The 22,825-nt window shown below is 37.8% G+C and overlaps 1 protein-coding gene and 1 non-coding gene across 3 annotated transcripts in view; both read left to right on the top strand.

Moving 5' to 3' along the window:
* LOC134796745 (visual system homeobox 2-like) overlaps window positions 1-22,825 on the top strand; it is a 154,186-nt gene that overhangs the window by 5,767 nt on the left and 125,594 nt on the right. The window lies entirely within an intron of this gene.
* On the top strand, window positions 16,632-16,704 carry Trnar-acg (transfer RNA arginine (anticodon ACG)). Its single transcript has one exon. It is a non-coding gene; the product is annotated as a tRNA-Arg (tRNA).

The following is a 22,825-nucleotide window of genomic DNA, read 5'->3' as shown; positions in this document are numbered from 1 at the left end:
TTATAAAGCTACAAAATATCTTCGTGCATGAGCTTTCCAATAATCTAATACTTTTTGAGGTTTCATTCAAGTACGATAAGCAGGTTCTAACCAAATGACAAAAAAATATTGTAATATTCGTTTTAGTAGGTAAGTAATGATATAAAAGTGTCCTACGTATTATAATATTTTATATAAATGTAATAACTTGACCAAGGAAATCCGTGGCTTATTGGTTTGTCTGTTTGTAATTAACGAAGCAAGCGGGGGAGACGTGTTGACATGTGAGTGTTTATACACATAGATTCGTGTGTATGTGTGGGTTGCCGCCGAATTTGGGCTCGTAAGAACAATGCTGCGTGTAAAACAGGAGGCATCGAATTGTTTTGCAGGATAGTGGACCACCGAATGTTTTGAAAAAAATAGACATTTAAGATAGACAAAGTGATAACATTTAAATTTCTCAATTATGAAGCCTGACCTAAGAACAGTTTCTTTTTGGTCCAATGGTTGACTAGTAGAGAATAGATTACGGCATTAAGCCCGCATTTGTACTTAAAGTGCAATAAAGTTTAATTATCAAAAATAAATAAATAATCATTTATTTGTTTATTTAAATAAACTCTTCTATAGCGGCGGACCCTGGCGCTAGGCCGGGAAAACGCTAGGTTGAAGAAGAAACTCTGTTGCGGGAAATTAGGGTAAAATACTTTTTTTACGAAAGACGATTTTGCTTACTTTTAAAGCAATTGTAAAATACTAGTTTAAAATATTACTATTTTCTGTCGTGTAATTTTTTTTTTTAATATAAACCGTTTACCGCCGCCGCTGTCTGTCTGTCCGATATGGCCGATATGGGTCAGCATCGATCGACCAAACGCTAGCGGGTTAGCGCCGTTAGCGGACCCACGGTACAGAAAGGGTTAATCTGACTTGTTGTTTAGTAATTATTGTTTTTGGCGCCATTTAGGAACACTGTAAAGTGATTATCGTAAACATTGCTACGTACCATATAGCATAGGTTAGGTATAATCCCGCTAAACTGCTTAGATCAGTCAGTAACCTAAAAGCTAACGTTCTGACACTTCTGACAAATCGCGTTGCGATTTTTACGTAAATTAGATATGTACTAAATTTTATAAGGCTATAAATTACGTTACTAAATTTTATAGGGCTTTCAAGTATTAAGCATGTGCATATTACTGTACTTTTAGACTCCACAAACACAATTTCTTTTGAAAAATCATTGATATTTCCTACACTTTCCCGTTCTCGTATCTGGCGCTGGTTCCCCGACTTTACCCGAAAGGGTTCGGTTATTAGTTCGCGTTCCTCTCACACACATACATATACACACCCGCACACAAGGCTCACATGCAACTCATAATGGATTCGCGCGGCGTGCGATGTTAACCCCTCCTTGTACAACCAGTTTGTTATGGCTTGGTGCAAGCGATGAAAGAGCGCGGGGCAAGAACGAACACTACGAAGAAAAATCACTTTATGACATGTCGAACGACATTGCTAATTGAAGAACCTCTTAATAGTTTTAAATAATAGTTGAAATTATCTGACGTAATATTTTCGGCTTTAACTTGAATAGCTACCTTATCCGTCATGTGAGTAGAATAAAGCCCGTTATAAAAGCAATTTTATCACCCTATTTATAGGGTTCAAATTCATGTAGCAGCTCATTTGGCGATAACACGATTGGGTAGCGTAGGACGATCAGCCGCTCACATTCTGGTGAAAATATTCGGAGATAACAAATACCTAGTTTTTGCTCTAAGCTACTTGAGTTACAGATTTACCCCCTTAAACTTAACAAACCTTTGTTAAATAAACACAATTGTCAAAATGATAAAGTAGGACAAACGATTATCAAAGCGGCAATGGCATGTATTAGACTTGATGTTCACGCTTAGCGCTTGTGATTTGGACAGTAGCAATTTGTCAGCGAATCGGACGGCGTTGGTCGGCGTCCATAGCAGTGTTTGGTACAGTTTCTGACTTGTAAGAACCCTACCGCTATCGCATGTGACTTGGATGTGTAACAATTTGTAGGTGTATTGAATGGCATTGGTTGGCATCTATAGCAGCGCCTTAGTGCCTAGTCGCCTGTGACTTGGACGTGCAGCAATTTGTTGACGTGTAACAGTATTGTATTGGTCGGTGTCTGGGACAGTTTTCGTCTTGTTAGTAGGTTCCTATACCCAACTACCGTCGCCTGTGACTTAGATCAGTAGCAGTTTGTCGGCATGTCGAACCGTATCGGTCGGCACTTACATAAGTATAGCGGTGTGTTGGTAGCTTGTGACTTGTTAATAAACTTATTAACCATTATAGGTATTAACCGCTATCACCTCTGAGTTGGTTGTGTAGCAATGTGTGGGCGAATTAAATGGCGTTAAGCGGGTCTATTGCGGTGTTTGGGTCAGCTCCTGACATGTTAGTATGTAACCGCTGTCGCCTGTGACTTGGAGTTGTAGCAATTTGTCGGTGTGTCGAACAGTGTCGGTCGGCATGTATAGCGGTGTCTGGGACAGGCTTGGCCTGGCATGCTTTGTTCCAAATCAACCTATTAAATGGTAGCGGAACCAAATAAACCTACTAGGTTTATTTGATGCCGCTGCAAGAGTAAAAACCGTTTTAAATAAAACCGGACAAGTGCGAACCGGACTCGCCCACCGAGGGTTCCGTACTTTTTGTATTTGTTGTTATAGCGGCAAGAGAAATACATCATCTGTGAAAATTTCAACTGCTAGACCTATCTCGGTTCATGAGATACAGCCTGGTGACAGACAGACGGACAGGGGAGTCTTAGTAATAGGGTCCCGTTTTTACCCTTTGGGTACGGAACCCTAAAAAAGTATCTGGGTAGGTTATACCTACTGTAAACTGCAAGAACCTCGTTTTCACGCAAATGGTTGTCGATTTGCGGAAAATGCCCAGTATAACTAACTGCAAGAACGTTTTGTCCCAATCTAAGATACACGTAGCACCACATTAAGTTTAATAATGCTTGTGTTTATAGGTACCTATAGGGACCGTGCGCGTTGGAGGGTCTGCCAACTTGTGGCCTGAATCGGAAACATATGTGCACATGTACATTGCCAAAGCAAGTGCTACCATCTACAGTTCTCGTCGGTACGTTTCCTTGTGCATAGTAGGTTCTGCCATCTTGTGGACTACATCGGAAGCGAAAACGACACATTTACGCCTCGCGCCAAAAATCTGACGGCTCCTATGCTGCCCCCTATAGTTCATGCACGGGGCCTATTAACGACTATGCTAATATTAATTAATCACCGGAAGCTAGTCAAATAGAACCTGTGAGCGTATTATGGGTGGCTTTATCCACGGAATTAAAATAACTGTCACTTTTTAACGCCGCGGGATAGAAAGTGACGGATACCGTTTTATCATGCTGTCACGTAGACAAGAATGACTATCATATCCGTGCTGATCAAGCCTTTCATAATATAAAATATCTGGGAGACCGAGCTTTGCCTGGAAAACATATAAAAACTCAAAAAATGCGCGTTTTCCCAGAGATAAGTAAGACCTAGCTAGATCGATTTTTCGCAGCCGAAAACCCCCATACAGCAAATTTCATCGAAATCGTTAGAGCTGTTTCCGAGATCCCTGAGATATGTATAGAAATAAATAAATAAATATACAAGAATTGCTCAAGACTGAGCAGGAAAGCGGACCCCGGCGCCAGGCCGGGAAAACGCTAGGTCGAAGAAGAAGACAAGAATTGCTCGTTTAAACCTTTAAACAAGATTATTATATATGCCTATATAATAATAGTAATAAGATGCAGGGTAACAGGTAGCATTTCGAATAACTACCTGTGTGTGTTAACTTATAGAAAACAATGCTTGTTACAACATTTAGAGCAGTAATCACCAACAAAAACTTCAGGCTTTACACCGTTTCGCTGGAGACTAGGTGCGTATAGTCTGCCGCTGATTTAGCCGCCTTTCGAGCTGCGAGCCGTAACCCAACTATTCATTTCTAGATGAGACTACATTATTACCCCCTTATTGATTAAAAATTACAAGCCTTAATTAATTATTTTATGTTTTAAGTATCCCTTTCTTACAAACTCATAAGTCAAAATGACAGATTAAGGCCCACTTGCACCATTCTACTAACCCGGGGTTAACCGGTTAAACCTGGAGTTACCATGGTTACCAGTACAATTTGACATTAGGTTAACGGTTTAACCGCTTAACCCCGGGTTAGTGGGTTGGTGCAAGTGGGCCTAAGACTGTCGTTTATTAATTCTAATAGAGGAAACTATTAGACTCTAAAGGGGCCCACTGATTAACAGTCCGCCGGACGGTATCGGCCTGTCAGATGTTCGGAGCTGTCAAAATTTTGTTCTAACTGACATTCCGATACCGTCCGGCGGACTGTTAATCAGTGGGCAGCTTAAGGGCCTCTTGCTTGGGGTTAAGCGGTTAAACCGTTAACCTATTGTCAAATTATTTAATGTACTGGTAACCTGGTAGCTCCAGGTTTAACTGGTTAACCTCGAGTTAGTGAATGGTGCAAGTGGCCCTTAAAGTTTCCTCTATTAGAATTAGTAAAAAATAAGATCTGATATTAAAAATATGTTAGGAATTAAACAACTTAGCCAGTATATTAAATATATTAAGAACGAGCCATTCACGTATTCACGCACGGAGGGCTGCGGCCCGCAGTCTGCGCCGGTCCGTCACCGTCAACGCAAGCTCCTGATGACACTCTTCGGTACGGAGTGAAACATGTCGAGCGTTTTGCGACTTAAAATATACGTGAGTGACCCCGTTCTTAATATATTTAATGTGTCTGTGGGCCCGATTCGGATTTTGAAATAGACATCTATTAGACATCTTTTAGACATAACATCACCAAGATACGATAACGATATGTTTAAGATTTGACATTTGCGCTATTCTGGAGATACTGTTGAACGATTTCCACAGGATATGACTTAGAGATCCAATTCACATCTAATAGATATCTTACTCTATCTAACGTAAAAGTGACATTGGTTGCCCGAATTGCGTTGCAAAAGAGAACTAGTTGATATCTAAACTATAACGTATCTAGAATGGATCTAGTACGTGTCGTCTCTTGTGAATACCTTGAAGTTCGAATACGGCAGTGTGTCTCACGGAAGTTTTGTTATTAAACTTAGCCCGTTCTAGTAATTTAAGTGCGTGATTGGGGCGCGCGGCTCGACACCTCCGCACAAAGCCGCGGTAACAGCTAGTTGAGCGAGCTAGCTGTGGCGCGCGGCGTCGCCTGTCTCATCAGGGCTTTCTCTTACGCAGCGTACTACGTAGGCGAACAACACGCGAACGCGAAGCGAAGCGATGCGACGCGGGGTGAATCAATCCTTGATACCTATAGAAGTGTCCTACGTGGGCGATCTCGTTGCGAACGCGAGCGCCTTGGGCCCGCCGCGCCGCGCCGCGCCGCGTCGCTTTCGCGAGTTGTTCGCTTACGTAAGACGCAGCGTTACACACTAGTTATGAGTTTTTCTCATAACTAGTGTGGTTGTACTAGCATAGATAGTAGGGTAATTTTGACTAGTGTGTATGTGAACTCATGACATGATAAAATATGACATGTGTAATGTGGCGATGTATCCTGCGCACAAAAATTGCTTATAGAGGTATGGCTGTTTAGATTGCCATTATAGTCTAACATTCTTTGATATTTTACTTAACCGCTTCCAATAAGTAGGTAAAGCTTTTTTGCTTTGATAAGTCTCATAAATAATAATTTTCTTTTTAGTACAACTAGATTTGACGGTACTATGATCACGAGATTCCCGAGTTTTGCAAATACATAATTAATTATAGACTATTTTACATATGACGGACATACTTACAACATTATTTTCTGTATGAACGTACTCACGAAGCGATCTAGGTTTTCACAAGCTATTGACAACATCTGCTTTTAATCCCGGCCAGTCTAATCCAAATCTTGGCTGGTTGAAATAAAGTTGCTAATCCAATGCAATTTTAACTCTCCCTCGTGTCTAATTAGCCTGAAAACGAAACTATCTAGAATACGATTTAATATGAGCTGTATAACTAAGGTTTAAGGTTGGTTTTTGATTGGCGGAGCGACGACAATAATAGAGCGCTCTCGACCTCTCGGAGGCGCGAGATTTCCCGCGCTTTTTATTTTTTTCTGCAAATTCCTACACAGAGGTTATATTTTTCTTATTAAATTTTGGGCTTGAGAATATTTCGTTGAGGCTCTCCAGTATAATTTTCTAAGGCATAACAGTGCTTCTAGAAGTGAAATATATAATTTTACCTCAGACACGTGCACTCATTTATACATACATAACCTAAAGAAGTGCCCTTGGTCTATTTATTTGGTTTACAAGGAAACCCCTTCTTCAATGAAATCATGATACCTAAGGTGCTTCAGGTGGAGTTGTGGTAGGTACATACATAAGTGTAACATGCCGTATTTGATTTTAACGTAACTTCCAAATATTATTTATTAGTTCCGTACTAAACATACAGATGGAGGAGCTTTCTTAATTTTTTAGGGTTCCGTACCCAAAGGGTAAAACGGGACCCTATTACTAAGACTCCGGCCTCCGCTGTCCGTCCGTTTGTCACCAGGCTGTATCTCACGAACCGTGATAGCTTGCTAGCTTCATTGAAGAAAGATGAAATAAAGAATCATATGATTAATAGAGAAACGTAGACAGCTGTTATTTTTAGACACCATTTCTATTTAAAAACCCGTATAAAACTATAAAGAGTAGGTAATTTGATTGTGACGTCACATGTAGTTCATATAAATTCCATAGTAGCAAAATCGTTTTGACAGTTCGAAAAAAGAACTGATTTGACTAGTAGTGAAATACCCTATTATAACTATCTACATATATGTGACGTTCCACGGGAAAAGGTACCTTATGAGGGTTTCTAGTTTCGGAGATATTAAATGTTTTGTAAAGAGGTGAAAAAATGCTCAATTTTTTTTTATTGTGTGATCTGAAACCTTAATGCGTAACGTTTGTTTACCTGTTTTTATTTTTGTTATAAGTTAGTTATAAGCCTAGTAATGTCGTCTCAGAGTTTAGTAGAAAAGGTACCTTATGGAAAAAAGATTGAAAATTCCCAAAAAAAACTAGTCAATACGGGAAAAGAAGTTTGGTAGAGAACTGTATTAGCATTCTGCAAAACTAATTTGATAATTTCAGTTCTGGTTGGGGCGCCTCGCAAATATTATAACCGTACATAGACCGACATCACAAATCCAAGTAGACTGCTATTATACCAAAGTTACTCTCGTCAAGTCTTTCTTAACTAGAATAATCTTCATTTGGTTTGGTCGCATGCAGTAAATCAGCCATTGGTTTGCTGAAAAATGCCAATACCCGACGCATTACCTTATGGAATATCTGAGGTCATTGAACCTCAATGCCGCTTATCTTCAATAGCAACCGAAATATATTATTGATAAGAAATAGACGATTTATACCATCTTAACCCCAAAATATTATTAGTTTATCCTAACTGTTCCATCATCATCATGCCTCATCATGTAACTTGACCACAAGGTACCTTTTCATTACATACAAATTATTGGTCTTTTTTAAGATTATTATGACGAAGAACTAATTAAATTGGGGGCAGTTTAATGTAAATTAATATTTTCTATTCATAAAAGATAAACTATAATATGATTGATATTTTGTAGTGATGTATTATTAGATTTATTTCCATAAGGTACCTTTTCGTAAATGTATGGAGCAAATACTGTTATTGTTATGTAAGTTTAAAGTGGCATAAGGGGTTAAATATAGTATTTAGTTGGGGTTTTAGGATTTATTTCATTTGAATGACAGAATTTCTTTCATATGTGCTCAGAAAAATTGATTGTGTGTCACATTAAAAGTAAAAATATTCAATTTTGTGATTTTATATGAAAAAGTCAGAAAATACATTTTCACCTCTAAATCGGTATTGTTTTTTGCTTAAACTGTCTGTCAGTGTCGTTTTCTAATAGATAAAATTTAAATCTTGAGAGCTCATTGCAATCAATCGTGAAAATGAAATAAAACTTTATTTTCAAGAGATTGGTTAGTATACACATAAATCAGTCGATATCAAAAGTTTCTATTTGCATTACAGAACAAGTCGCAATATTTTTTTAATCTCAGATATATAAGGCATTATTATTTTTAGTCAACTATGTAACTTACTTCAGGAACATAGTTTTTTAGGCGGCTAAACTTAAAACTTCTCTATCGTAAAGTTGCTCATTTCACAACATTATTTTCAAAAAATCATATCTCTGTAACTACGCAACCTAGAAGGTTGATCTTTTGTGTTATCGATAGGTTATTTATTGTAGATTACTGGGGTATGCATAACTCCATACCCGCCATAAGGTACCTTTGACCGTGGGACGTCACATATATATATCTAGTTGTTGTAGGCGTTACTAGGGCCGGAATAAATATCTCAAAAAACCATCTATTTCGTACATTTCCATAATAACTTAGAGCCTTAATAAAATTTCCATAATAAGATCGTTGTCGTTTAATAAGTCATCGCCTCCATTACCATACACATTATCGAGAGGGACAGGAGATAGTGGAGGCAGAGGAGGGACAAGGAGAGGTGTAGTGCACATATAATTCATAGATTTCTTTTATCCTTGGAGGAATATTTGAAATAGTCTTGTGTTCGTGAATGGATCCACTTTAATGGTTGTCAATTGAGTTCTGCTTGAATAAATAGACAATTTCTCATCGACCGGTCCGGCCTAGGTAGCAGTGACCCTGCCCATGGTCCTGGGTACGAATCCTGGTACAGTGTACAAGCAAATAATAATAATAATAATATGGCGAGTCACCACCTGTCTTATACAATTTTGAGACTGATTGTCACGGCAGGTGTCCGCTAGTCTCCTCCCATAGCCCTATATCCAGTCCATCCAACATTCAAATCAAATAGCCTATGACCTTAGTTTCCATCGCAGCACAAAAGTGCTGCACTGCAATAGTCTTTGCACCTGGCGGGGACCATCTCCGGATGTATCACATTGTGCGTTCGGGGATGGTATCCGCCACGTGTATCCCTTGCTTTTAGATTAAAGTGTCTTAAAGGGCCTCTGCGCTGTTGGCTTCGGCCCCACGTACGCCTCCCAAAGGTCCGGGACCCCATGGTCCCGAGATATGGAACAGAAATACAAATAATAATAATATATTCTGATAAAATAATAGCCGCGACAATATTAATAACTGAAATAAAAATATATTTAGATTTTTTTTTTTAAATCTTCAGAAAATAATTTTTATCCTAAATCCTAATTTAAGTTTACCTCTTTATAGAGCTATCTTTCGGCTCAAAACTTAACACTAAGTCTGTATACCTACAGAATATTTAAACCGGGTATCAATTCAATGCACTTGCAAAGCGTCCAAATTTACATCCAAATATTTAAAACGCTTACGAGTCCCTTTTCTCCCCTCGATGTTAAGAATAACGCGAGTGAATTAAGTCGTCTTGGGTTAAAAAGTCCAAAAGTAACCCTCCCCTTGGGGAGAGGGGGGTTGTATAGATTTTTCGGGGAGTTTAGAACGATACGCTTCTAATGCTACGCCAAGCGGCTGTTTTGTGTGCAAATAAGGATATTTATTTATGGAGAAGTTTTTATTTCAGCTGGCTTTTGATATAATTATAGGTATCTGGTTGGTATACCTACTTTTGACTCTTAGTCCGATCCGTTACTTTCGATGCTGACTGTGCAAAAATTATGCGTAAGAAAATATACAAAACTAGGATGTTATTGTGTGTGATTGTCTTTACTGGCCCTGTCAAGCTTGATATAGATATATGTATATGTAGGATAACCTCATCGTGTAGTTTTAGAGGTCGATTGTAATGTAACAATTTTGTTATAGTTTTGAACTAGTTTTGGTTCGACCTGGACGATCGTCTCGCACCCATACAACTTGACAGTTCGTGGACTATAATAATTTAGTCTAATACCGTTCGAGGAATGGGTCCCAAGTGTGACTATTATTTGAAGGTATATGGGCGCGAAATTCAAAATTTGTATGCGAGTTCGACCATTAGTGCCTACATTTTTCAAATTTGCCGCCTTTTATTACTGACAAAATTGTCTTGCCAGACAATATAGGTATAGGTGATTACCTATTGAACTAGTGGTCCATAGATGTAAAACTGGTCTATTGGTACTTTTATGGTTTCAAAAAGATACTTATCTTTTTGAAACCATCTTCTTAATTATCTCATTTCACATTTCTAAAATATTCATTATTTAAAACATTTAATAGAATTTTCACATTAGTGTAACAATAAATCGTGTCGTCGTAATTGGTCGGGCGCGGCACGCAGATTGCTTTGTTATTCCATTACTGTGTAATTAAGGCTTTGTAAACGCCAGAGTAGCCTTTAAATCACTTTGGAGAATTTCACTGGGAAAAAATACATCTAAGGCAGCCGAAAAGACAAATAGGTAGTGTATTAATTGTTAATACATATAGAATACTTTATACTTACAGATGTATGTAGGTAGTGCATAATTATTTCCCGTTGTTGGTATTTTCACGAAAACGTATACGAACGTGTCTTGCTTTCAGTCAAGTTATGCACTAGATCTGTAAGAAGGTACCTAATTATGCATAGACTTTGACTTAGCCTTAATATAAAATTACTTAGAGAGTAATGATTCAAGCCTACTTTTAAAACGTTTTGGGTTCGAATCCTGACACGTACCAACCAATTAGTTTCCATAATTTTTTAGCAAATATTGGTGAGAAAATGCGAAAACTATAGACCACACTGACCACATAAACATGTGCCTACAGTCAGCTGCAGAGAGATGTGACCCCGCCCCTGCATAGAAATTTGTTTGCAGGGGGTTCACCTCTCTCTGCAGCTGACTGTACATGATACAGCCGTAAAGAACACACGTGTTTGGTCCCGGAGACGCACATTTCAAGGATTTTACGCAGCAGTAAAAAGGGGCGAAGGGATTAATAAAAGAAGGTTGGTGAGGCGATAAAAGTAGCCATCGCGCTGTGATGCCTCCGGAGCTGTTTGCATAATTGAATACTGTTAAAAAACAAGTTTATTCGTACCATTTACAGGTTGCTTAAGGCCCTGGCCGAACTCGGTGTAGAATCGATACAGTATCGCAGTCCTGGCCCCGTAGACAACATGCCAATCGCTAACGCTACCTAGCGAACGACGAAACGCAACTGTCACTGTCACACTAATATGGAAGAGTGATAGAGAGACACAACGCGATTCGATGGCGAAGCGCAAGCGATTGTCACCTTGCCAAGCCAAGGTGACAATCGCTTGCGCTGATTAGCTCAAAAGTCGCGGGAGCGAAGTGTACCCCCGCATCCGCTCCAAAAGTACACATTAAAACATTACGCTAATAAATAATAAATATCATTGAAATAATAAGTAAACCTATAAGTTGACATATGTAAACTACCGTTGCAGATAACAACCATGACCTACATGCTAAAACACAGAAGTGTTCAAGTAAGCTTACAACCAGAAACGCACCTTGAAGAACGCTCCCTTTATCTGAAGCGCTGCATTTTTCATTAAGTAGGCATCTACATTCTTTACAGCCAAAAAAACCGCTCTATTTCTCACCAGTCTTATCTGGAGCAAAACTGCGGAATCCCAATTAAACGTCCCCTTTTAAACTCCTATCAATTGTCTTAATAAAACTGAGTCCCCCATTCACTCCTAGACCGCGGTGCCTCTATTCTTAGCCAAGACATAGCTGTAAAGAGCCACTAATTGCGGCCTAATCAAGTGTTAATTAATCAACTTTCTAGCTGTTCTGGACCTTATTGTGGGGGGTTAAGGGCGCCCTCATTAGGTTACCTCATTTGCGAGGCCGGAAGGTCTCCGAGATCTAAGGACCGAGGTGCACAGACTGCATTTGAGAAATGTGGTGTGTTGAGAAATGTGTTTTTTTACTTATGAGAATTGGAAAATCTATATTTGTGATTATTTGCCTATCGGGATCAAGATGAAGAGATTTCATGAATAGTCAAAACTCTTTATACATATTTTTCTTAGAATTACTAGAATCCAAGAATATGCACTGACAATTATTAATATGTTGCCATAAGAGTTTAATTAAACTATAAAATAAAGTAATACGTACATATAGCTATAGTTTCAGGACTAAAAAATTGTTTCACGTTTGATAAGAATAACAATACACATTACTTAAGACGCAAGCCTAACTTTGGTAGGTACAATTACATAAACAGAAAATGAAAATGTCGTGCTTACATAATTTAGCAGCAAATTAGAAACAATTTTAACGCAATTTGATACTGCCAAACATACTCAAAAAGTACAAAATAGATATCAGCCCCCGTGTTAATTAATTTAGTCTCAGACTTATTGAGTGAAGTCTTTCTGAATCAGGACCAATTAAAATTTAAACACCTCCGAAAATGTCCTTTAGGCCCTCAGAAGTTGGCGACATCGCGTTTGTCCGTGAAAGCGGCCCAATTTGGCGGCACCGGGGCTCCGGGTCGGGACGGAAGCGCCCGGGGCTACGCGGGACCGTATGGGCGTATGTCGGTGGAGGTTAGTGGGGAGATGCGACTTTTGGATTAGGAGATATTTTGGAGTATTGTTAATTACCCGCTGTGATGCAGGTTGATAAATGTGGGTATCTAATTTAGATTGAGAGCCTTAGCTTGTTTACTATCATGGTATAATAATATACTCCGCCTGGTACTATATTCCCGTCTTTTCTAGGTCACCTAACTGACACAAGCCTACGTCATCATGCGACAGCGCTATATGATAATATGCGATGGCGCTATATATAGCGGCCATGTTATTGTGACGTAGGCCTGTGTCACTCTGGGAATAGAAGACCATGTTTTATTAGACCATGGTTTACTATGTTTGTAGATATTTATTTACGACGATTTGGTTTTACCACTCATTAATGGCGTCTGCAGAAGTATAAATTGTCTGAATAAACTTTGCTGGAAAATTTTGAACACTATGTGGGTTGGGGTAAAACTGAAAGGGTTTTTCATGAGGGGTAAGACAAAAAATTTAAAAATATATCCATCGGCCGAAGTATTACGGGTGACTTCTCATCTTACCTCTCGTGAAAAACACTTTCAATCTTACCCCAACGCACCTCAATGGATTTCGATCACGATGGAAACAATTAAGCAATTTTGATATAGCCATACCCACAATAATTCAGATAAACAGTGATTTTTCCAGTTTAAAAATAAGTGTATAAATAATGTTACATTTTAGCTTACTAAACATAATACAGTCAACAGCAGAAGTTGCTAAGCGCGGGCGAGGTGTGCAAAATGATCTTGACGCGACCTTGTTGCTAAGAGAATAAGAGCGTGTCAAGTTAATTTTGAACACCTCGCCGCTTAGGAACTTCTGCTGCTGACTGTACAAGTACTTTTCAACCTGTCCGTAGCCCGTACCTATATTAACTTCTTACTAACCGCTTAACAGGCCAATTTGATTTGATGTTTTAGTTATGAGATCTGTATTCAATATGATACTGATCTAATAACTAAAACTTGAATTGGCCTGCAAGTAAGTGAAACAGTAGATCTATAAGTAACCTTCGTAGCGCTACACCGTAGCTCTCAGCTTATAAGTCCACATGTAGGTAGCCAAAAAACAACTGGACCTATACTAATACCAATATTGACATTTAAAACTTATCCATATTTTCAGTCCACCATCTATAACTAACCTTCGTAGCGCTACACCGTAGCTCTCAGCTTAGTCCACATAGCAAAAACAACTGTATACCAATACCAATATTGATACAATAGTGCAGCTGTGGGGCTCGTACCTAATTGACTTTTAAAACATATCAGTCCACCATCTTTAAGTAACCTTCGTAGCGCTACATCGTAGCTCTCAGCTTAGTGCAAATAGCAAAAACAACTGTACACCAATACCAATAATGACTTTTAAAACATATCCATATTTTCAGTCCATCATCTATAAGTAACCTTCGTAGCGCTACACCGTAGCTCTCAGCTTAGTCCACATGTAGGAAAAACAACTGTATACCAAATACCAATATTGACTTTTAAAACATATCCATATTTTCAGTCCACCATAAGCAAGCACTCACACAAGCGCACGTCGGTATGCGTGTGTTTACGAGCGGCGGGCGCCCGGCGAATGCCAATTGGGTTTTTTATCGTGCCCGCCAGGCGTGACGACTTGCCAGAGAACGTGCACTGTAAAAAACCTAGCAGTATAGATTCAAGACCAATTCGTTTTATTTCTTATTTTACGTGACAATTTCACTCTGCAGTTAAATTAAATCACAAATCCAATGTTAATCGATTGGCATAACCTGCCAAGTATAGATTTGATATAATTTAGAGATTTCCATTTGGGTTTTTATCGAACTTGTCAGGCATTGCGACGTCTATTCTGTCTGATGACCTAGTTACTGTGTGAATAATATCAACATGTACTTACTTGATTTTTTTATTAGAAGTGACACCAAATAAACCACCGGAATATTGTGTGGCTTGAACGTAGTTGGAGGTAGCTAGGTCCTGTAAAAGTTCTAAAACACACTTAAATCTGTTGGATGGATATTTAATTTATTATTCACTCTATTCAACACTTTCAATGTGGATAATGAATAATATTAACTTAACTATTATATCCTTGCTGGTAACGTTATTTAACCAATGTATTGATATAGGTGTATAGGTATATATCCTGACATTCTAAAGGAAGTAAAAATTTTACCTGTACGTAAGGGTTACACATGCACTAACCTAAAATCTACCGCCCAACTATTAGATAAAATGAATTTGTAGGTGTTGAAAATCATAATTTTGCTATCCAGCCATCCCACATATCAAATAAACTCATTCAAATATTTTTTACGATTTCTAAGCCAAACAAGATTGGAGTTAAAAAAATGCAAAAAAATCCCATTCAAACTCAAGCCTAACTCCGTCCATTGTACAGAGAGCTCGCGGGTCGTTTCTAGACACCGCAATTGTATAAACATTTCATACTAAATTGAGGACCGGGGGAGCTCTGTCTTGGTTGGTTTTTTCGTGGAGTATTGTCAAGTGTGTCCACTATAACCTGATCCGCGTCCTGGCTTGTACTGTCCCCTTTCCCATCCAATTTTCTTCTTACCAGGGGGGTGAGGAAGGTCATCGTATGTTGGGGTTGGCGCACAGAGCTGGTGTGAACTAGTGCACTCTTCACACGTACTACAATGCTCCCTAACTGCCTGCTATTAACCCTGTTCAACCCTTTCGGGAGGGATAGTGATGTTCTTAAATATTTGCTGAGCATACTCACTGACCGTTTGGTCGACAAATAAACGAGATACTGCAAATGTTTAGGGACCAGCTGGGACTAAATAAACTAAACTAATATAAGTAGGTAATGTACGTATATTATGTCGGTAGCTCCACCACCTGTATATTCGAATCTATCTGCAACAAATCACTAGATAACATTTCTGGGTATAGGTAGGTGTTCATTTCGTGATATTGAGACTTTTGAACCTGTCCGGTTATTTTGCAAATTTTATTACCTAATACTCTTTGTAGGTAATTTTATAATACTTACCTACATCTACAATAATAGGGCGGCAATAAAAAAAAGTGGTTCTGAATAGTTAAAAATTTATTACAAATCGTATAGGTCTTAAGGGGCCCACTGATTAATAGTCCGCCGGACGGTATCGGCCTGTCAGTTGGAACAAAATTTTGACAGTTCCTAACAACTGACAGGCCGATACCGTTCGGCGGACTGTTAATCAGTGGGCCCCTTTAGGTACCTAATTTAACTTACTTTTGTCGAACAAACTCCCTCCTATTTTTAAAATTCAGTTATCGGTAAATACGTAGGTAAGTTAACATTTTTCGACTTCGAATGGCTCGAATAATTAATCGACTGCTAATTAATAGGCATAACGTGTTCATCCCATCCCTACAGCTTCACACCTCGCCCGCGGCCGGCCCCGCCCCTCAAACAAAACTCAACTTAAACACCCTCATTATAAAGCTCTAATTCCATTACAAGAGAAATTATTTTTATAAACCATTTCATTAAAACCTTATGCCCGAGAAATAAGGTCCTGTATTGAATCTTCGTAAATGACAATTCGATAAAACAAAGGTTTCTGTGCCGGGGCATTAAGACCGGTTTTTGCAAATCATTGAGCTGACAATTGTTCAATCTTTTAATTAACCTAATACGCCTACAAGTGTGCCTGTAGCCTTTAATTACTTAGCTATTGAAAAAAAAACGATAAGATGTTTTAAGGTGATGATTAACTTTATTGAGACGTCAGGCTTTTGTTTCTAATTTTATACAAAAGCTTTTTTTTCTCCATTATTTTTAGGTGTATTGGTCTTCACGATAAGAAAATATTGAGTGAGAGAAACATTGAAAACTTTTGCCTATTATCTATTTATAGTATTTACCTATGAGAGCTGGCTGATAATAATAAAAAAAATACCGAAGACATGATGACGTCACTTTGAATTTTAACCTAAAAATAAATACAGATAACGAGACCGAGAGCAATGGTTAATTTCGCTAGTTTAGTCATCTGGCCTTGTGGCGCAACGGATAACGCGTCTGACTACGGATCAGAAGATTCCAGGTTCGAATCCTGGCAAGGTCGCGAGTATATTTTTTTTTGTTTTTTTAAGCTATTTGAAATCCTCCGATTTGATCGTAATTTTTAATTTTTCTGTTCAAGTCTAGTTACAGAAGTTAGTAGGTATGTAGGTATAAAAAAATATGTAATGGTAATGATAAAGTAGGTATTAGAATATAATATACTTACGTTGTTTTTCGTTGTTTATGTATATATATAGGTATAGTCAAAGAATTTAAATTTTTTACCCATTTTGTACTTTGTCACAGTGACAATAGTAAGGTAGAAGTACTAGTGCTCGACGCTGCACTAGTATTCGACATGGGCACTTTATGTCAAAGCAATATAGGTTAAATTTGAACGGCAGGGATTTTTCTGTATTCAAATTTAATCCTTGTCACTTTGACATAAAGTGCCCATGTCGAATACTAGTGCGGCGTCGAGCACCTTCTACCTTATGAGGTCTCTAGCGACTATCATATTGATTGTCAATGTGACAACTTGACAAGGTACGAAAGGAGTCTGAAATTAAATTATTTGACTATACCCTTACAGTACCTACATCACTACGAGTAAGTATGTTCAGTTTTTCATAAAATTACACATTTACTTCTGTTTCATCTATTATTCATAATCTTAACAAAAGCCATATCTCAACCAAAAAAACTTAACCCTCCCGCAGCGGAGGCGTTACACGCTACTATTTAATTTAGTTAACCCTTTCACGGCATTGTGTCGCAAATCTCTGTAGTGACAAAAGCCATTATTGAAGCCACGGTTGTGACACTGTTGTGACAGTGTTTGGTGACACTTCCGAAATGACAAAAGAAAAGGTACCATTGTGTTCATACAAATTGTAAGAATAAGTTTATTCAATAGTATGGCCTGTTGAGGTATTAGAGAATCATACAATACTAAGAGGTGCGTACAGTTTTAATATTAGTGACACAATTTAACCATAACGGCCATATAAAATAAGGTACTTTGGGGTAATTGTGACAGAATCATGGAAGAGCTGGTTGTGATTGTATCCGGAAGTCACGAAAGTATTGATCTAATTGTATATATTGAGCAGTAATAAGTGCACATTTTAAGTGTGTTTCGTTATTTTAACATTTATAATAATTATAATTTATAAACTCATTCCTGGAAGGCCATACCTTACTGCAAAATACTTACCTACTCATAGTATATTTTTTATATTGGGGTTGAAAAAAAAACACTACCTATACGCCGAATGTTGTTTTAAATCCAAGAAAATTATAGGGCAATTATGACAGGTTTTTGTATCTCTTTCCCAGAATGTGATATTTTTGAAGATATATCAAGTGTTTGTGTAGGCTCCTGGGTTAATCGTGTTTCTGGTTCAGCTATTTAAGATGGATGACTAGAAGATATTGGTTCAAGTACCTGTACTTCATAGAAGAGAGCAAGTTTTTTCGAGTGGCAATTTAGTTAATTTTTTAATCGTCACGCTATTCTGAGGACACGGGAAATAAATAAAAAACCGCTGAAATTATCTTATGTTAATATTGGGTTAATTTATTGAAATTAGAATAAGTACTATTCAGGTTATATAGGTACCCGTGAGAGAACATATAATTTTTTAGCAATTTTCTAATTTTACAAAGAATGGCCAAACAAATATTACAAAGTATAATTTTGTATTAACCCGTATGCCCTTATCAAAAGTTTGCTACTAAATTAATAATCTTTGAAATTGTAAATTACAGTTCAAATTGTCTGGGACGTATACGGAACAAGGCATACGCAGGGTTAGGTAAGTACCTACCCTTTCGACCGACAATAAACAGAAGAAAACTTCACACATCAAGATCAAGACCCTATCAATTACACAGGAATTTAATTTCTATTGGCGTCAAAAGCCAATAAAAGTGGCATTACCGCAGCTTAGACAGTTATGAGCCCTTACTTGTGACAGGATTAGTGGGAGAGAGGAAAGTGAGGGTGCGATTGCGACGGCGATATGGTCAAAAGTATTTTGAGCCAAGATACTTGATAATGATATTTAAACATAAAAAAATGTATTGAGAAAATCTCGATATAAAATAGAGTAAATCCATTGATGGTGTTAATATGTATGACGAAAATATACTTGTAATAAGTACCCACAGAGAAAAAATCTTTATGGTTGCAAGAAACTGCACGGCTTTCTGAGAGTGGTCAACGATGTTTTGTCACCAAAAATGACCATAATTACATATTTTCCACCGTATTTTTACGGAAACGTACGAACGTGACTTGCTATTTCAGTCAGTCTCGGTACAAAAAGTACTGAGGTTGACTGAGGTAGCATGACAAATACGAACGTTTCCGAGAAAATACGATGGAAAACAAAATAATTATGCACTACATCTGTATTACATTTTAATAGGTAATTTGGTATTAATCTCAATAGGTAGACTTTATTGACACTTACACTAATATACCTAACTAATTTATTTATATATTAGTAGGTTCGTGTTAATATCAAATGAATGCCATATTATTATCTATCTCTTCTCATGGTTACCTCTAATTCTCGGTCTGACTACTTCATTTAGAGATGTAGTATGCATGTAGGTGTGGCTGTACTTACCGGGTTGCAGAACTTGCAGAACGTTAATTTTTATAAAACAATTGTGACGTTCTGAAATAAAAGGTACCACTTTGTCGCTTACCATAAAGATGAAATTTGCTTGTATCTTTATACGAATAATCTGTCAGAGCGTCCTTATGGCAAGCGCCAATGTGGTACCTTTTGATTGAGAACGTCACAATTATAGGTTACTATAAATAGTACGTCCAAACATTGATATAAAATAATTATTTATTTATTACCAATTACGAGAACGCGTGACAATCATACCGCTTAACGGACAATGCTAACTAATCTCACTTGCATGGTACCTTTGCCCAGTTACCAAAAAGTCATATCTCCCAAAACTTTCTATACTCACATACGACATTTTAGCATTACCGATATCCATAACAAGAAGGTCATATGAGTATAAGAGTTTGGTATAGACTTAAGACTTTTTGGAATGGAATGGTTGCAAGTGGCACCCGCTTTAGGGATTAGCGAACCCTCGATATTAATTTATCGACTCCATTTATTAACATTCCTGGCAGTTAATGCTTGGGGGTGCTTATGCCCGTGTGGGGCTCATAATGGGGCAAGTAGGGCTCCGAACACGCGAAATTAGTTGTAGGTGATAGAATTTTCATTGTATGGTAAAGTAGCAGCCAGGCAAGTCCTTTTATTAATTGACCTAGCGAAAGCGAAGGTCTCCGTTTTAAACTAGGGCAAAAATTCTTTCGTAGGTATCATCATCATCATTAACTATCGAATGCCAACCATGGTATTGTACGGATGTTGTCTATAAAGTGCTTAGGGTTTAGTAGATATAATTTCTATATCACCCCGTTTTCGAAGTCACCTCAATGCACCCTAGCGGTCACGACCATGACACTCAGAAATGAGAGACTAGCTGCCTAGAAACGATATGGATTAGATGTGTCAGTGTCAAAAGTGACGTTTTTGTTTGAAGAAACGTCACATTTGACACTGACATATCTAATCCATATCGTTTCTGATCTATTAATTGGCGTATCTTAAAGTTCGAATTGGGCCGTAGGTAATTGTAGAGAATGTAGAGCACCTAAATAAAATGTATTTAACGCAATTTTCTTTTAAGGAATACAAATATTCAAATACCTATTATCAAAATACTTGCAAATCGAGTATCTTTAGGGCGATAGTAAGTACTTAAAGTACTTTAGACCAGAATCGGTAGAAGTGGCTCAACGGGGATCGAATCTAGGTCGCTCCATTACTTGCCAACTCGCCGGGCTTTTGGCCAGAGTAGAAATAAAAACAGTAGCTTAACTATTGTGAAGCGGGCATGAGCTTACGGCGCCTGCACTTATGGCGAATGGACGATTTCGATGCGGTTTTTTTTACAGTGAAAGCGAGTTTCCTTGCGGTTCTTAGCTATGTCTGATAGATATCGATCCAGAATTTGAAGAATATCAGCTCTTTTGCAAATTGATGTAAAGTATTGTTGGCATAAAATTGATATTTTTGTGGTATAGCATAGGGGGTTTTAAATTTTTTTTATTTATAGTTATTATATGGAGCAGGTCACGTAGTGTTTTTAGACATTTTTTTTTGAAGTATAGCACATTGATTAATTTATAAATGTAACATTTAAGTAATAAAAATAAGGTAAAAACAAGTCTCTTAATTTTTTTTAATTAGATAAACCTATCCAAAAACGACTTTGAGGAATTGTTATAGAGCCTCATTCGAAGTGTGTGTTATAAAATTGGCTATATCAATTTATCTAGAGAGGTGACGGTGATCATTGAGGTGAAAATTGGGTAGTCAGTATGAAACCTACTGTTTTAAACTATATACTCTGTCAGACGAGCACTGCAGTTCCGAGGGACGAGACCCAGCATAAACGTCTACCGATCGGATAACGGCAAAGTGAACAGCTTAATCTGTATGCTCAACGGTTCTGAAAACTGCTTTGCTTACAAATAGCGCGAAAAATAAGCTGGATGCAAATTGTGGTTAGATCTAAATGGCAGATATGGACATGTATCGATGGAAAAAATTTGGCTGTCCCATAGAAATCAGCGGTATCACATCAGCTGGAATGTATGAAACAATCAAAATTTTTTTCGCGATTTCGGCATTGGTCTAATAATAAAGTTGTTCAGTGTGACCTATAAAGTCTCTGGCTGGGTGGCTGGTGATTAAAATTTCAGCCTGTATACTCGCATGTAGATATTGCCCGGCCATGCTAGACATAGCACTAATGTTTACCATAAAGTCCATAAACAACGCTCTAATATCCTACTTTTCCACAAATTATCCCTGTACGCAGCCCGTGGAGAGGACACGCGTGCCGCCGAATAAATGACGTTTAGCAAGATGGCGGCGTGCGCGCGCATACGCGAAGGTAACGCGGTAAACAGCCACTTTTCTTTAATTAACTTGATGTTTGTGAAGACGAGGAGATTATTTACGTATTTTTTCGACATCTTTCTTATCTTTCAAACTCATGAAGTAAAACTATTATAATGGATTATGATCGCGAATAATGAATTTATAATATGAGCGTTTCTTTTATATTTTGCCATTTTTATATATTTTGACCGTTTTTTGCCACTTTCGTGTTATTGCTAGTCAAGATCCCGAGCCCTTTTCATCCTTATACAATACAATAGGAAAAAAACTCTGGGACATTTTTTTATCCCATTAGGAAAGCTCGTGACTCTGAGTAGAAATAACACAAAAGTGGCAAAAATGGTCACAATATATAAACATGGCAAAAAATAAAAGAAACGCTCATATATCCCGACATTTCCGACGTTTTGAACCCTTTACAGCTGTCGTCACTTGTATAAACTACTCAAAACGATCTGTCAGAAACGCTTTAATTACTTATAAATTAATCAATAATATATGCTCCACAATTAGCAGAGCTAAAAATAAAAAATGGATAGGAATGGATGGAATAGATCTCTTTAACCAACAGAGATCTTTAGATTCATAACCTATCTATTTTTCTTTTATCATTATCAAACAATTAAAAACTCTCTATAACAGTAACGGATATTACCAATCATTAGCCAGACGAGAAAGTCGGGCAGCTTTTAAACAGCCGCAAAGTACTTTTGGTTCTGAATTAAGAGCACGAAACAATCACTTCGACACGTCAACACATCCTAACAAATGTTAACAAGCACTCGCATAAAAAACTTCCATCTCATTCGTACTCAAATTAAGCCAGTAATCAAATCACAAAAAGCCCTGAACATACCCGCATACGTCTCTAAGGTGTTTACAGACAAATCAAACATCTAACGACCCACGTATCGGGTTCCTTCACATAATTGTAATATTCTAATTAGAACAGCGTAAATGCCATTCAGTCTCTCACATCTTTACGGCATTTTGATGGAGATGTTTGAGTCATGGTCGATAATAGATCGCATTCAAGATGATTGACTGAATGGCTTCAATGAGTCATTATATGACAATGCGAGGTTTCTAATCGTGAAATGATGGGTTGGCAGGTCCTATTCCAGCTTTGCTAATTGTGGAGCATATTTTATTGATTAAATTATAATT

This window comes from Cydia splendana, chromosome 14 (genome assembly GCF_910591565.1).
Source record: "Cydia splendana chromosome 14, ilCydSple1.2, whole genome shotgun sequence".
NCBI classification, from domain to species: Eukaryota; Metazoa; Arthropoda; class Insecta; order Lepidoptera; family Tortricidae; genus Cydia; species Cydia splendana.
Note: the sequence above shows the minus strand (reverse complement) of the source record. Positions and strands in the feature narration are given on the sequence as shown.